Genomic DNA, 17,398 nt, shown 5'->3' with positions numbered 1-17,398 from the left:
CGCATCCATCTTCCTTAACATACCATTGGTCTTCCAGAAGTATTTGGCATAGGTTAGTTTATATAATTGTCCTGCTCTAAAATTTATGCCTCTTAATTGTTATTGCTGTATTTCCTTAGAGAAGTAAGTTGTTATTGCTGTATTTTGTTAGAGAATTAAGTTTTATGTTTATTTTGTTAGAGAACTAAGTTTCATTGCTGTATTTTGTTAGAGAATTTTGGTTTATAAGCTGATTGTTATTTCTGTATTTCATTACAATTTTAGGTGCATAATGATTTTTCACTTATTAAATATATAGATTATTAATAAAAAAGAATTATTTTGTTTGACATTTTATTAAAATGAAAGATTCCCATTAAATACAGTTAAGAGATATTATTATTTATTTTATTGTCATTTGTAAATCTAATTTCTAAATTAAAACTACAAGACTCCATTGATACTCATCTTCATACTAAAAAAAATTATTAGTAACTTTTTTCATTTTAATTATTTTATTCAATCTAAAATAAATCAGATGTTAAATGGAATGAGTGGAAATGATATATGTTTTGTGTTAAATGTCTTATTAATATATATCAAACATTATTTCAGATCTTATGAGATTGAGTCTTCATGTGCTTTCTATCTATATTGAAAGAGAATATATTAAAATATTTAAGAAAACTCAAATGAATAAAATAAATAGGCTTTACCAAAATATTACATTTATATCAAAATATCATATGTTTCTTCTAATCCCAATTTATTTTACATGAGAAAACAACGTTGCAAAATATATTTTCAAACTTAAAACGTATATTTAATTATAATTGATTTAATAATTTCAAAAAAAAATTCTAAACTTGCTCCACAAAATCTCTAATCGCTTATATTTTATACTATTTTTTATTCAAGAATGACAATCCTAACAAGAATGCACTTAATATACAATTATATAAAGAAAAATATTATCAAATAGTTCAAAATGTTAAATGCACAAAAAGTTTGACAATATTTTTCCTTTCAGAATCAAGAGCAAAAACAATTACTCTATGACAACACCTAGATTTAAAAATACATAAAATGCAACAATTAAGTTTTCCAAGTTGCATAAATATATTTTACTTAATGTTTGGAGAGTTATGATTCTGACTATGAAATGCCTATCCAACGCCATAAGGTGAAAAAAGAACAATGAATTGTATGTTGCTTTTTTTTTCTAGTAAAAATATGTAACGAATATAAGTAATAAACGAATTATCTAGATTTAGATAGCATCATAGGTGTAGGAGCATACAAGAGCCAGAGGTAATTTTTGGGAATTGGATTAGCTAAGTAAAAAGATTACTAATTACAAACAATTAATGCAAACACAAAATGAACATCATATGTCTTGTCCTTTAAATCGTCCAATGCCTCTAATCTAACTTGTAACATTATAAACAAGTCATTCTCTAATAGCTCTCTACTTCTTTTTCCACTGATGATTTCTATCACCATTATGTCAAATATTACTACATCCACCTTCTCAAAGTAATGCATATTCAATAAATCCAGTGCTATAGACCATTGTGTCCCTCTAAGAAAAGTTATCACTTCACTTTTCTCTTCATTAACCAACTTTTCCATACCAAAATCTATAACCTTTGCACTAAAATCTTGGACAATGAGAATGTTGTGAGGCTTGATGTCAAAATATATTACCTACTCTCAACAATATTCATGTAAATATGTTAATTCTCTCACAATTTTAAGAACTAGACTGCAAATATAGTCATCCAATCTAGCAAATATTGATGCATATTATTGAAAAATAAATATTTATTAAGAGACTATTTAGTAAATGCCTCTATGCAAGAACTTGGTGGGCTTGTTAGTAAGTGATGCTCAAGTCTCACCAGTCAACTCAACTTTACTTCCATGCACCATTCTTTTATTTTCCATGTGCAAGTTTTTCATGCTTAAGCTATTAGTTTACAATTATTTATTTTTAGATCTTCCTGTAAAAGAGAACTATGAAATACATGATAAACGTTATGAACAAATGCTACAACCTTATTGTGCCTGAAATATTAGAAGTATTTGTGTGTCTTAAATCAATTTGTGATCTTTCATCATGGTAATCCTTGTCTCGATGCTCGAGGGGGCAAGAATGGCATTTAATTTCAACTTTTTCTCTTTTATTCCAAATATTTCCTTTTCCTTTATGAGCTGCATTTTTCATAACATGATGTCCTTTCGTGTATAGAACCATCATTCATGCGAGTTCATGTGTGTTCCTTGTTTAGGACCTATTCATTTCTTGAAGTGGTACATCTTTTATGTATAATCTCCCTTTAGAAGTTGTGAAACTCTTCTCTTTATCCCTATGCTTGGGGGTATTGATTTCCCCTATCCTTTCTAGGGATCCACTTTTCTCCTGTTGAGTGGTGTTTTCTTATGACACAATGATATTCCTTGTGTCATTTTGTTTTCTTTCTCAAGGATTCTCTCCTATGCAAGAGGTGTGTATCCTTGTTTTCAACCTCTTGTTCACTTGGGAATGTATGTTTAGATCTATAAAGAAACCCATCACTTTGGGTGAAAAGTGTGTCATCCTACATCAAATCCCTTTAACTAGCAATAGGAGGAAGCTATGCAATCTTGTTCTCCTTCCTTTCTTTTGGTAGATGACGTTATTTTTGTTCAAAACCTCCTCTTGGAGGTAGACATATTTGGCAAAGTTTTCTTCCACTCCAAGGATTTTCTTTACACTTGTTTCAAGATATCATTGCACATCTATCTTTTCCTTATTTATAGGAGTTAAACCCCTTTAGCTTGGAATTATACTTCTTCTTACTAAAAGGATGTCTTGTTGGTTTTGAAGGTTTGTATCCTTGCTTTTAGCTTATTTTAGACATCAACGTATGACTATGTTGACATCTTAATTAGGGTTCATACATCTTTCCCTCTTTGTACTATATTGTTGTACAATATTTTTCATGTCTTATGGGGTGTGAATTCTTGAATCCAAACCAACAAAGTTTTATACAAGATTTTTTCATTCCCAAAAGTAGGCACAACCTTATATGAGGAATGCATTATTAAAACTACACCAACAAAGTCTTAGACAAGATGTTCCCAAAACCAAGAACTAATATTTCATGTCTTATAAAGGTTGTTGCCTGCTTTAAACTAAACCAACAAAGTCTTATACAACATTATTAACTCCTAAGAAAAGATAGCAACATATGGAGCAGGGTGAGTGGAACAAGCAAGATAAAACTAGACCATTCTTACTATCCTCACCAATATGGATCACCTAGCATAACACAACTTGCTAGCCCATGGCATCCATGTTCTCTCCTTTCTCTTCCCCATGAGCTTGCTTATTCTTTTTATGTGATCTCTTGTGTTGTTATGATAACATTTTGAGAATGATATTAGTGGCTAAGACATTTTGATTATTGAGATCCCTTCAACTAGTTGACTTAGAGCCTTTTTGTTTTTAGTACTAACCACTTTTGTGTTGTGTGTCTTTTTGTCTTTGTTTATCTTTCTTTGGCTTTTTTGCCATGTTTTGTGTGTGTCCTTGCATGTGATTGCATGAGTTAAGATCCTAAGATTGGGTGATTGGTTCCTTGAAATTAGCAATGTCTTATCTCCTTGTGATCTAGCTCCTAATTGCTCCTCTCTTTAATCATTTTACTTTATCACAAGTATTCACATAGCCTCATACTCTTGTTAAAGCGGGGGCTAAATATAGGATCATAAATTTTAACCTATACAATTTACATCTCATGTTTGTCCTCCTACTTTAGAATGTCTTATCTCCATCCCCTCTCTACATTCATTTTGGTCCAATTATCCAACCCTAATGTCATGAATACCATTTATTGAACTCCATCTTGGAGGTTCCTTCCCCATTTCTCTTTATGTTGGTCCTATTTGTAAGAGAACCAAGGCATGGAGAACCTTGGTTGTACTAGTGTGACATAAAATGCTCTTGTCCCCCTTAAATAGGACCCAATTTGAAATGACACAGACCCTTTACCTCCTCTCTGGCTTCCAATCCCTATGACTACACATAACCATAGGAGGTCAACCTAATTGGTAATTTACCTAGGGAACCCTATATAAAGATATCCTATCAATTCATTTTGATATAATTATCATACCTCATAATTGGTGCGTCTATGAAGCATTCATTTTCAAAGATCCAAGGCTTCATTTTATCCTTCAAGCATTATAGAGAAAAGTTACATCAATCTTCATGCAAGCATGTGTTTATGATTAGGGTTTCCATGTTCATGTGTTTGTCATTCCATTACATTCAACATTTGTGATTACATCCCAAGGGAATTTCATCATCAATCCTTTGAATTGTAGATTTGAGGTGTATCTCCTTAGAATTTACTTTAGTATTTGTATTATTTCATTCAAGGTTATTTCCTAAACTGGGATTTGACTTAAGGAAAAACCCTATCCACATCATTCTTCTTTTCTTTCTTTGTGCATGGTACAAGCTCAAGAGTTGTACTCAAGAATTTTTATAGTGTTGATAGTGACAAATAGGTTCAGCTTTCGATAGAGAAAAAATTAGAGGACCAAGATGAATTTGTACTACTTGGTCTTGAAAAAATTAGGCTCAACTTTTGGCAAAAATTTTTAAACATCTTATTTTCCCTAAATCTTAGTCAGTGGCTATGTGGGATATCTAAAGCAATCTCTTTTCATCAGTTGGCTTCTATTATCAATTGTTTTTCTCGAGTTTCACAATTGTCAATCTGTTTATACTTAGAAAGAGGAAAACCCTAACCCTAGTGAATCTAATAAGATTTTCAACCTTTTCCTTATTTGGATTGAGGCTACATCTATTAAGTCTAACCCTCCTTCAGTGTATGGTTGATCTAGTTAGTAAGTGGTTTATTATTTTAATTAGTGAAACCCTAATTCCATTTGATACCATACCTTAGATGATTAAGCATGGGAAAGACTTGAGTATGGAATCTTTTGAACCTACCATATAGCATGAAGTACTTCATAAGAATTGGAAAGACTTGAGTATGTAATCTTTTGAACCTACCATATAGCATGAAGTACTTCATAAGAATGAGTGTTGCATCCTTCCAAAGTCCAAGAAGGTCTTCTCCATTGTACCCACTCTACAGTCTTGAGACCCCTTCTCCTAGCTTAAAGAATCTATCAATCTCATCTTTGTAAGACCCCTTTAGCTTTTATGAAAAAGTCGCTCTGAGAGATAACCTAGTCAAAGACCCTAAAGGTCACTCCCCCACTTTTTACATCACCTTTCTCCCACAACTAGGAAAATTTTGAGAGATGGTTGGGTGAAAACCCTGCATACCTTCGACATAGTTCACAAGATCTCCCTCCACCACTTTCAACCATAACTTAGCATTATTTTTTAGATCATCACAAGTATCTGGTTCATTTTGAATTAGGTCACCCAATTAGGTACTAAGTATTAATATAGATATTAGTATGTTCTCATTACATCTCCCAAATAATCTTATCTTACTTGATTACATTTCTAACCTCAGAAGAACTTCTTATTTTCTATCATTTGTTATGCATACACATGCTCTCCTAAACAAGCTACTCATAATTGATCTCATCTTATATGACTACATTATTACTAGTTCATCATAAGAGTTATATTTATTTAATATTTTTTATCTATCTTTCCTTCAATCCCTTACAATCTTTTACAAAAATCATTTAAAGGATGGAACATAATTGACGACTAACTTTATTTTCTGAAAATTATTTTTTACTTGAATTTTAAAAATACTTAAGAACTATTTGCCTTGTTCTTTGAAAGTTGACAACACATTTACAAGTGATCACTTTATATGGACCACATGATCATATCCTTTAAATATATTAAAATTAAATTTACATGCATAATTTTTAGTGTTATATATGTTAAGATGCATTGAGATACAATTATCACAAACTTATAAATTAGAAAAAAATTACAGATGAAATTTGTTCTATCTGCAAAAGGAATTTTTGTTGATCTTGCAAAGATAGAGGCTATTGTAGATTGGCCAACACCTCAGAGTGTTATAGAGGTCAGAACCTTTATGGATCTTGCAGGATACTATAGGAAATATCTAAAAGTTTTTTCTAGGATAGAAACACCTATTACTTATCTTCAGAAGAAGGGAAAGAAATTTGAATAGACTGAGAAGTGTGAAGAGTCATTTCTGCACTTGAAGTAGAAGTTGACAATAGCACCAGTCTTGACTATCTTGGATCCAAATGGACACTTCACAGTGATTACAGATGCTTCAGGTGAAGGTGTAGGAGTAGTGTTAATGCAGGAAGGAAAGGTGGTTGCTTTTGAATCTAGAAAACTAAAGCAATATGAATTGAACTATGCACCACATGATTTAGAGCTTTTAGCTATTCTTCATGCCTTACAAATGTGGAGGCATTACCTTCTAGGGAAGGCATTTGAGCTAAAGATGGACCACTTAGGACTGAAACACATCTTTACACAACCTAACCTTAATGCAAGACAAAGAAGGTGTCTTGAATTCCTAAGTGAGTATGATTTTGGTATTGAATATATCAAAGGAAAGGAAAACGGGGTAGCAAATATTCTCAGCAGAAGACAACATCTATCGTCTATGGTTAATACGAGGTCAAACTTGAGGCAACAAGTGTTGTAGAATCTCTCTAAAGATGACCATTACCTAAGGGTTAAGCAAGCCTTGGGAGTAGATCGTTCAAATCATCGATTCGATGGATATGAGTTGGAACTTGATGGTATTTTGAGATACCAAAGGAGGATGTATATTCCTAAAAGTTGAGACTTAAGGAAGTTAATATTGCATGAGATGCACAATACACCTTATTTAGGACATTCAAGAGTGACGAAGATGGTAGCTGAATTGAGAACTTTGTATTTCTAGCCTAAAATCAAGAAAGAGGTGATTGAGTATGTGGCTCAATGTTTGGAATGTCAATGAGTGAAAAAGGAGCATGTACATCTGGGGGAACTTTTATTTCAACATGTCATACCTGAGTATAAGTGGCAAGTAATCAGTATAGATGTTATCCTAGGGTTACCTATGAGAAAGAACAAGCATAATACCATCTTAGTAGTTGTTGATAAATTGATAAAAGTTGAACATTTCATACCTGGGAATATCATGGATGGATCATTTATTCTTCCAAAGAAATTTGTGCAAGAGATATTCTGATTGCATGGTGTACCAGAAACCATCATATCAAATAGGGATACTAGGATGACATCTAGATTTTGGACAACATTGAATGCAGCTCTGGGAACCAGACTGAATTTTAGTTCAACATATCATCCTCAAACAAATGGCCAAACATAAAGCGTTAATCAGGTTGTGGAGGATCTTCTATGTATATACTGCATGGATCAATGGTACAAGTGGGAGGAGTATTTGCCTTTGGTTGAGTTTGCATATAACAACTATTTTCATGCATCTTTAGGGATGGCACCATTTGGGGCACTCTATGGACAAAAGTGTTGCACACCCATTAGCTAGGATAGAATGGAAGATAGGATCATCATTAGTCCTGATTTTCTCAAAGAAATGGATGAGCAGATGAGGTTAATCAAGAGTAGGTCGAAGGAGACAACCGATAGATAGAAAAGCTTTGCTGATAGAAATAGGACTTTCTGATAGTTTGCTGCAAGAGATAAAGTCTTTTTGAGGGTCAAGCCTCATAAAGAGCCCTATCTCATTTGGGAAATCATAAAAGTTGGCACCAAGATATGTGGGATCCTTTGATGTGCTGGAAATTATTAATCCAGTCGCATATAGATTAGTGTTACCACCTTCTCTAGCTTGAATCGATAATGTGTTCCATGTTTCTTTGTTGAAGCCTTATCATCCAGATGCATCTCATATTCTTGATTGGTGATCTTTACAGGTATAGGATCTAGGGGTCTAAATCCTAGATCAGTGTAGCATTAAGCTATGTAGAAGAGATTTTACTCAGTATAAGGTCCAATGGGATTAATATTCTAAGAATAGTGCTACATGGGAGGATGTTGAGATGATTGACTATCATTTTCCTCATCTTCTTTCTTAGAGTAGTATTTTCTTATTGCATGAGATACTTTGATACTCTGGTTATAATTCACTTGTTGTGAGTTGGATAGCATGGATGCTACTATTACTATTTATGTTTTGATTTGAGACTATAATGTGTGGTTATTATCTTATAATGTTAAGATACTTTTTGATTATTGTTGGAATAATAAGATATCGGGTGGATGTCTCTTCCAAGTGGGGAACGATGTCACAAACCGTATTTATCTATAATTATTTAGTTAAGAAAATAATGATTTTTCGCTTATGAAATGAAATTGAAATGGAAATATAATTTTAAGTGAAATAAAATGATTATTATTATTTTTATTATGAAATTGGGGATCATCATTGTTGATGAGCAATCAATTGCAAGTCAATGTAGGAAAAGGTACACGCGGATGAAGGTGAGAACATGGTTCAGGTAGAATTATTTTAGCTCTTAGACTTCGGTAGAATAGATCGAATCTCACACACCACATTAAATCTTGTTGAATGCATCATGCATATATGAGTGTGTTAAGTGAATTTAAATAGAATGCTTGTTTAATTTTGGAATGATAAAGTTCTTATACAATTGCTCAAAATTGAATTCATATTTAAAGAAAAATAGATTGATTTGAACATTTTTTAAGTGACTATGTACGTATTTTGATTCATTGCAGATGGAGTTTTATATTCTGAATAAATGAATGAATGCTATATTTATTTCTCATCATCAATATATATATATATATATATATATATATATATATATATATATATGTATATGTATATGTATATGTATATGTATATGTATATGTATATGTATATGTATATGTATATGTATATGTATATGTATATGTATATGTATATGTATATGTATACATTAGTGGTCTCGAAATACATATATATATGTATATTTGAATGAATGACATGAATATTAAAATACGTGAGAATTTTTGAATTCATCAAACTCTTTAATCATATCATAGAAATGTTTGATCAAGTTGGTAATAGTCCAACTAGGATCTGTACGCCCATTCAAATAATTGATAATGCTGAATGAGTCATATTTCATACACATCTTTCTAAATCCTTACCTTTTAGCCACGTGTAACCCAAAATGGGTAGCGTTGGCGTCCACAAAATGGTTGATGCAAAGGTTTTGAAAATTTATTTCAAGGTCATATGAAATTGACATACCACTGATTCACCCCCCCCTCTTAGTGGTATTGTACTCCAACAAGTGCTATTAGAGGAAAACCCTATCTAACTATCTTAGGGGACTCCTGGTATTAGAGTACTTGTCATGGCTAAATGCAAAAGAAATAAAAGTGTTAAGAAAAAAGATGATCAAACAATCCGAGTCAAGTCTAGTGAAGGTTTGTCTCAAGAAAAATCTTTGCTAGGTGATGAGTGTGAAGTTGATTTGGAAAGAAAGCTTGTTGTTGCTCTTGGTATTATTAGGGATCTTAAAAAAGAAAACCAAGAATGCAAGGTTGAACTTGTAAAATCATAGAAAATGGAAGAAGAAACCAACCTAAAATTGAAAAACATAATATAATCATGTCAAAATCTGACATTGGAAGTTAAGGAAAATAAGAAAATAATAGAAGTAACAAAATCATATTTGGAAGTTAAAACAAGTGAGTGTCAGAAGCTAGAAGCAGAGATAGTTTCTTTGAGAAAGGAACTAGAAAAGGTATCCTCCAAGTTACACAAGAATCTTCAATTTGAAGAAAGCATCAGTAGATTGAATAAGATGTTGAATAAGAAAAAGCATCACAAAGAAATTTTTGGTTTAGGTTTTGAAAAAGGACAAAGTTCTAGTGTTCAAGATAAATCAAAATAGGAAATAGTATTTGACATAAAAGATGCAAAATTTTCAAAGTTAGACAAACTCCAAGAACAAAGATAGATCTGAATTATCATGTTACTTCTCTACAAACAAAAACTAAAGTTGCTAGTGAAAAACAACACAAAGACACCAACAGAGGTGGAAGAAGAAACAACTGGTTCACATGATATTCATCTATTAGACAATATCACTCAATGAGGTATAATTATACTCATTTTTATGGTTATTGCTATATTTGTCATTTTTATGGACATAGAGAAAGAGATTGTAGAATTTTTACTAGAAATAGTCTTGGAAGGACTAATGATAAAAATGCTTATAAGTTGTCAAATCACGATAATGGAATGATATGTTATCACTGTCAGAGAGTTGTCATGTTGCAAGAAATTGTTGGAATGTTAGTAGAATCTCCTACAAGATGCACAAAAGAAATAGTCATTCCTTTGATTTGAATAATAATATCATATGTTATGGATATCATAAGGTTGGACATAAAGTGCAATTTTATAGGACTAGTCCAAATAAGATTCTCAATTATCATAAGAAGACAAGCACTAAGAAGGTTTAGAGAAGGAAGCAAATAAAAGAGGAGAAAGAATCTAATCTTGTGCATGATACACAAGAGACTTCACAAAGTGCTTGAAAACCCAACATGAGGTAAGGGGGAGAAGGTTAGTGAGAAGACAAAGAAGTTATGTGTAAGATTGTGCATAAGTGCAGTGATGGAAAGAAGTGACAAGTTTTAGTTATCATTTATAGTTTCCTCACAATATCAATAATCACATTGATATTGTGTAGTAGATTATCTACATGGTATTTGAGTTTGAGATAGTCATATAGTGCATAAATATTACAATGGGATCATGTGTTCTTTGGTTTCTAACAGTGATTTCTTGAAGTTAATAGTTGTCTAGACAGCAATTGCTTTATTTGGCAACATGATAGTGACTACGTTGGTGAGATTTATATCTAGTATGCCTTCAAAAGTATGGTACTATAAGTGTTGCTAGCAACTATCATTGGTAGTTCTTACAATTGGACAAGTATTTTCTACTTCTTTGCAAGTATTTTTTATGATGATGAGATGTCTATTCCTCTTAGATTAAGAGTAACTATGCTTTGTGCACTTTGGTTGCTCACCTTTGACTATTTGTGGTCACTAAGTTATCATTGGAATAGTGGCTATTAGATGCTATTTTTTGTTTGGGAAGAGGTACATGATCTTGCTACAATCGTACAATAACAATGATATCATACAGAGTCATTTATTTCATGCTTTAGATTCTTTGTAGCAGTTGACTTGATATCTTGTCAACAAATCTTGATCTAACAGTACTTTTGTGATAGTATGAAATGTCGTTTGATATACATCAAGGAGTAAGTGTGTTATGGTATCTTGCTTATGCCAAATGATTAGTGTATTGTAGTACGGTCTTCTCTACCAGAACTGTAAATATGAATTTTTGGTGATTTGGTAAGTACATTGCTTGGAAGGAAGTTTACTTGCCTTGACTTGTCATTGCAACCTCTAATGTGATTTCATAATATTTATCTGGTTGAGTGATCATGAGAACAATACTTGAGGACAGTGATAGTAGATGAGTTTATTTTGAGCTAAGGAGGTTTGGTCATTGACAAGTGTTTTGACACAAGGGTGTAGCCTGTCTTGTACATTGGTTTGGTGATTTGGTGATCTGATGGTTTATTCATTGCTTAGATCTACTTTTGCAGAACTGATGTTACAGTGATATATGCTTTTATTTTTGGCTTTGACATATCTTTCTCAATGGACAAAAATTGACCATGGCATCTTCAAAATAGCTTATAAGTTATAGGTTGCATTTCCATGTTACATGATACTGTGATTATTTTGGCATTTGGTTGCATCACTGACTTTCAGTGACTTTAGTTTGATTTTTATGGTGACTTTGATTTGATAGAGTGACAGTGGTACAGTGATTTGCATAGTGATATACATTGACAATGGCACAATGTTTGGTAGTGCTTTGAACAATGTTTTGATACAATAATTACCCATTTGTAGTGCATAGTGAATGTACAATGTGACATTATTGCAGCTACTCATTTCTGTGATACTTTTATGATGCTGATTGTTGGCAATAGTATAAGGCCTGCTATTTTTCAAATCTCTATTTCTACATTTTTTTAATATGCTCATCAAGACATAGAAGATATATTTATATATTGTTGCTCATCTAAAATTTTAGTGCTATGAATCAAGAGGAGCTTTCACTCAGATAGGGGGACTTTGTATAACACATAGGTATTGAAGTTATATCAGGGAGTATCTTGATATGATACTTTGATATTATCAGGATGATTTCATTTATGACAATATTGAGATACTTAATTAGTATAATACTAGCATCTACTTGTTTGGCACATACAAATCTTGAACAGTGTATGGTGTCTTCTTTTTATGGGTACATAGTTATATGTCAAGCTTATATACTCAGTTCAAAATAATGCTGATAATGAATAGTTGATAGCATTGGCTATGTGTGACAATGAACAATCAATAGCATTGGCTCTAAGTGATAGTGAATAGTCGATAGCATTGGCTCTGAGTGACAATGACATCTTTGATGTTTCTAATCTTGATCTATGCTCTCTGGTTATCTTGATTGAAAGTTATGCTCTATGAGATTATCTTGCTTGACATTGACATCTAATTGCCTTGCTCTGTTATTTATGCAATATCTTCTGACAATGATTCTTCAGTTATTTCTAGTTCATCACAATGTCTTTCAGTTGTTGACAATTGTGATCAATGTGTTTTGAGCATTTCATCGCTGCAAAAAGAGTACCATCACTTTGTCTTCGATATGATTTGCGAGTGTAAGATGTCTTCGTGACAATGGTATATTATTGTCTTCTAAACTTGATACATACTTCATTTATTTGCAATGAAGAAAAGGTTGATGTTCAAGGAACCTAAGAAATTTGATCTCTAGAATATTCATATTTCTTCAAGATTATTTCAATATTGCTTCTTTTCATGTGTCCTATGATAATATTGTTGTTGTAACATCATTCACTCTGAGAAACTGACAACCGATGTATATCCTCTCCATTCTTGTCAATGATTACTCTTGACAGTAGTGTAAGGGTGAGAGTATTCAGATTATTTTCAGTTTCAGTTAAAGTATTTATTTGTTTGCTATAGTGATTCATTTAATACAACACATGCAATAATCTGTGCATTGTGTTTGTTACACAAATTTGAGAGTGATTTGAGCATTGAATTTTCTATTTTGGTTCAAATTTAAGTTTCTACAGTGATTCAGAGGGAGCTATTCATTCTTCAATTATCCCAACTCTTTGTTTCAGTTGCTATCTTGAGAATCTGTTCATGGTTGTGTTGTGTTTCCCAATGGATAGTGATTTGGTTATGATAGTGATTCTTCTTTCTTTTGGTTCTTATGATCAATACTATTGATAGTTTTGCAGACTTTGGTATTCTTTTGATCTTTTTCTTTGGTTCTCCCTTTGTCCTTGTGACAATAAAGGGGGAGATATATGTGAAATTGAATATTTGGTTCAGATTGTTGCATTGGTTCAGACTTGGTTCAGAATTTGGTTCAGTTTCTATGTGAAATTGCAGATTTGGTTCAGATTGATGCATTGGTTCAGACTTGGTTCAAAATTTGGTTCAATTTCTATTTGAAATTGCATATTTGGTTGAGATTGTTGTTTTGGTTCAGTTTGTATTTAGATCATTCAGATGGCTCAGTTTTTGCCATCATGGACAAAGGGGGAATTTGTTGTTGTTTCTCTTTTGTCATTTGTCCTTGATGCCAAAACATGGCATGAGGATGCTTGGTACATGATTCATTCAGTCTGATATATTCAGTATGATCATATTCAATGCATCAGTGTTGATATTATCTTTCTTGGCATGGTTTACATTCTGATGGTTTCTCTTGGTATTGGTATTTAGGTTCAGTGAACAACATCTTGCTTACATTCAAATTTAATGTATTTGTTTTACTGATGTTTTGGCTAGATGTGGAGATGAAAGGGTTCTATGTTGTTCATAGATTCATGGTGATGGCTATTTGGTTCAATATTAACACATACAGGGGCTTGAGCATTGAGATTCAGTTCTGCATCATGTACATAGCCTTAATTCACTTCATTATGCCCCAGCATTACTAAGCAATTGGATTGTGAGGCTAAAGAGTTTTTGTTTTTTTTGTGGGCTTCAAAATTGTATAGCTTATTCTATATGCCACAGTATTTTAAATTGCGAATGATCGACGTTGACATGATTTATAATCCAAGTGAAGTTATAGCTTGGCATATTTGTTCGAACCTATACTGAGAATGCTTGAATAATTATTGGTTTTCCTAAGTTCTTTATTTTATTTGACTTGTCTAGTCAAAATGAACTTTTGAAATGGCAAACTTATCCGTGACATTTTGTTCTGTTGTGCGGGCTCCACTTAACATTTTATTTATTGCGATTTTAACATGATTTTCATCGGATCACAAACGAAACAGTTTGACCACAACTGTAATCATTGACATGGATAGTATTATCAACTCAGGTGGGTGTGAGTAGCTGATTGTATGATAGGTTCATTTGATGTGTTGACATGTCAACAGTAAAGCAAAATGTCTTTGTGCGGACTTCAAAATGTACCATTTTTCGTGAAAGAAAGAGAAGTTAGGGCAAGTAAATAATATTTTTTCTTTTCATTACAAGCTACCCTAATCCGTCGCCATGAGAAATTAGTTGCAGAGGTATTATGGGTAGTTCAACTCGAGCATTGTTCTGGGTCTTCACTATAATACTCTGTAGACTGAGACGGTTTGAATGCTGGTCTTTTGGCATGATGTTATTGGGTGAGTTGGCAGATTTTAAGGGATTTGTCTTTCAGTTTCATCCACCATGAGGAGAGGTAATATCTTTCTACTTTCTCGGTGTGATTTTCATTGGCAGTTCAAACCGCCATAACAGAGGTGTTATTTATACAATGCTTTGGTTTTTCGATGAAAAATTTTGGTAAAAGGGAAAAGATTACTGTGATTCATTTCAAACAGATTTCTTTTACTTTGTTTATGCATTGAAAAGGAATGGTTTTCATGTGCAGTTAAAGAGAAATGGTTTTCTCTCTTAAGTAACTGTTTTCAATTACAAACCCTAACTCGAGTATTGTTCTAAACTCGGGGTTTTTTAGCAGTTTGGTTCAAGGCTTTTCAGACATATCTTGTTCTATAAATTCTTGGTTCAAAGCCATAGCTCGGTGGGGAAAATAGTGTGAAAATAGAGCAGTTTAAAAGGCATTTATTGTTGTATCTGAAAAGATTGAAAAAGATAGAAAAAGATTGTATTGTCTCTGGTTCTGATAACAAAGAATTTTGTTTTCAGTTAGAGGAAAAAGATTGTATTGTCTATGGTTCTGATAACAGAGAATTTTGTTCAGTTAGAGGCATTTTAGTGGCACTGTTAATTCAATGATATTGTATTGGAATCATTGAAAATTACATTTTGTTTGTATTGAATTATGGTGTTAGGACTGCAAGCATAATGCAGTTGTAGGATCATTCTTGAGTACAAATCTAGACATTGAAGTTGTGAAGATGATTGGTTTGAGGTGTAGAGTTGAAGCTCTACCATTTGTAAAGAGTTGGTGCTCTTTGATTGAATAAAATAACAGGTTTCGAGTGGTTTTTTTATATCCCATGTGGGTTTTTCCACTTAGGACAATTTGTGTGTTGTGTATTGTTCCTTTGATATGGTTGATCCTTATGTGCATTTTCTTATCTTGTGTCATTCAGTTTTAAGTTGTCCTAAGGTTTATTGATCTGCATGAACATATAATATTGTTTGCTCATCTTTATTTTAGTCAGTCAAACCTCACAGATATTCTCTGAGTCATGGAATCTAAAAGTTTAAAGTTTTGCAATGTTTTGTCCAACTAGTTGTTTCTTGGCAAATATCCATTTATCCAGAGAGCCAGTTGGTAGATGCTCGTATACAAGCATTCGATGGGCCTTTTCTGCACAAAACCCCTTCAGTTTTATTAAATTAAGATGATCAATTTTTCCTAGAGTTTCCACTTATGCCCGGAATGCCCTTTTCCCTTGTGCTGCTCCATCAAGTCGCTTCACTGCTATCTTTGAGCCTTCAGCCAAAACACCTTCATAAACTGAACTGAATCCTCCTCTTCCCAACTTCATAGTAAAGACATTTGTAGCATTCTTTAATTCTTGGAATGTGTAACGCAGACGTAAACCTGGTGGCCAATCTACATGATCGTCCTCATCTTCATCCTTCTCATGTCTGCCTTTCATATACTTACTTATCCATGTACACAAAAGAAGAAACAGGACAAACACTCCACCAATAGCAGTACAAATGATAACTATAACCAAAAGCTTAATCTGTTTAGGCCTGGACTGAACTTTAATATAGGCAGTAGAATTGTAAAATAGATCACTTTGATTACTCATTGTCAGAGAGTAGACATTGGACTCCAGATAACAATAGCCACTAGAAAAGTTGACACCATACCTGAAAAATGCATCCTTGCAAGAGCAATTTATAAGGCAAAGATTTTGACAGTAATCTCGTGAGACCAATTGTGGAATGGAAGCGTTATTGTAAGAATAAGTAAAATAGGAAGTATGCTCCAGCTCCAAAAAGTGATGACCTTGAGCGGGGTTATTGCTTATGGATGTATCTGAGCATACAAGAGGTCTGTTAAGAAGGCAGACTGAATTGGGCTGTGTGGCGTCAATCTGAACAAAATTATTGCCTTGGTTTGGACAGCTGCACTGCCCATCTCTACAAACGCCATAGGGAACATATAGATGGACTCATTGTCGAACTGAACATAAGATAATTTCACAAGTGAAGGTGAATCAGGAAACCTATAATATATTTGAGGGGATGTCGTGGCTGTAGAAAGAAGAAAGCTGTCGACAGACAATGAACGGTATAAAATACCTGGGCTTGTATTAGTAGGAGAAATGTTTGCTATGAGCTTCTGCCCCACTTTCAACTTCTGTCCCAATAGCAGGGTATCAATGGGGTGATCAAAAGACTGCCACATTATTCGATTGGAGTTTGTTCAAGAGAATAAGGTTCCCAGATTCCCTTGAAAATCATGGGTGGATGTATTTGTAGACCAGACAAGAGTGTCATCTGAATCATTTAACACGAGTTCTCCCATGGAGGTGAGTGTCAAGGTTGCATTTTCTTGCACCATCTTCTCTCTATTTGAACTCCATACCATTTGCATGTCGTACAGCACACCGTCTTTGTTTTTGATAACAAAGAAAGTTGCAATTAGGTAGCCTGTGTCACAAGGATTGCCATAGCAGAAGAATCCGCATCGAAACTGCAGATTCATCTCATTATATAAGATAGCAGGGCTCACGAGGATTGGCCTAACGAGCGCATCGGCATATACTGATGGTGGCAAGAAATCTAAAGAGCGGTAATTGTTGATCCATGTGATGCCTCCGG

The sequence above is a fragment of the Cryptomeria japonica genome, chromosome 7 (genome assembly GCF_030272615.1).
Source record: "Cryptomeria japonica chromosome 7, Sugi_1.0, whole genome shotgun sequence".
Classification (NCBI taxonomy): domain Eukaryota; kingdom Viridiplantae; phylum Streptophyta; class Pinopsida; order Cupressales; family Cupressaceae; genus Cryptomeria; species Cryptomeria japonica.
Note: the sequence above shows the minus strand (reverse complement) of the source record.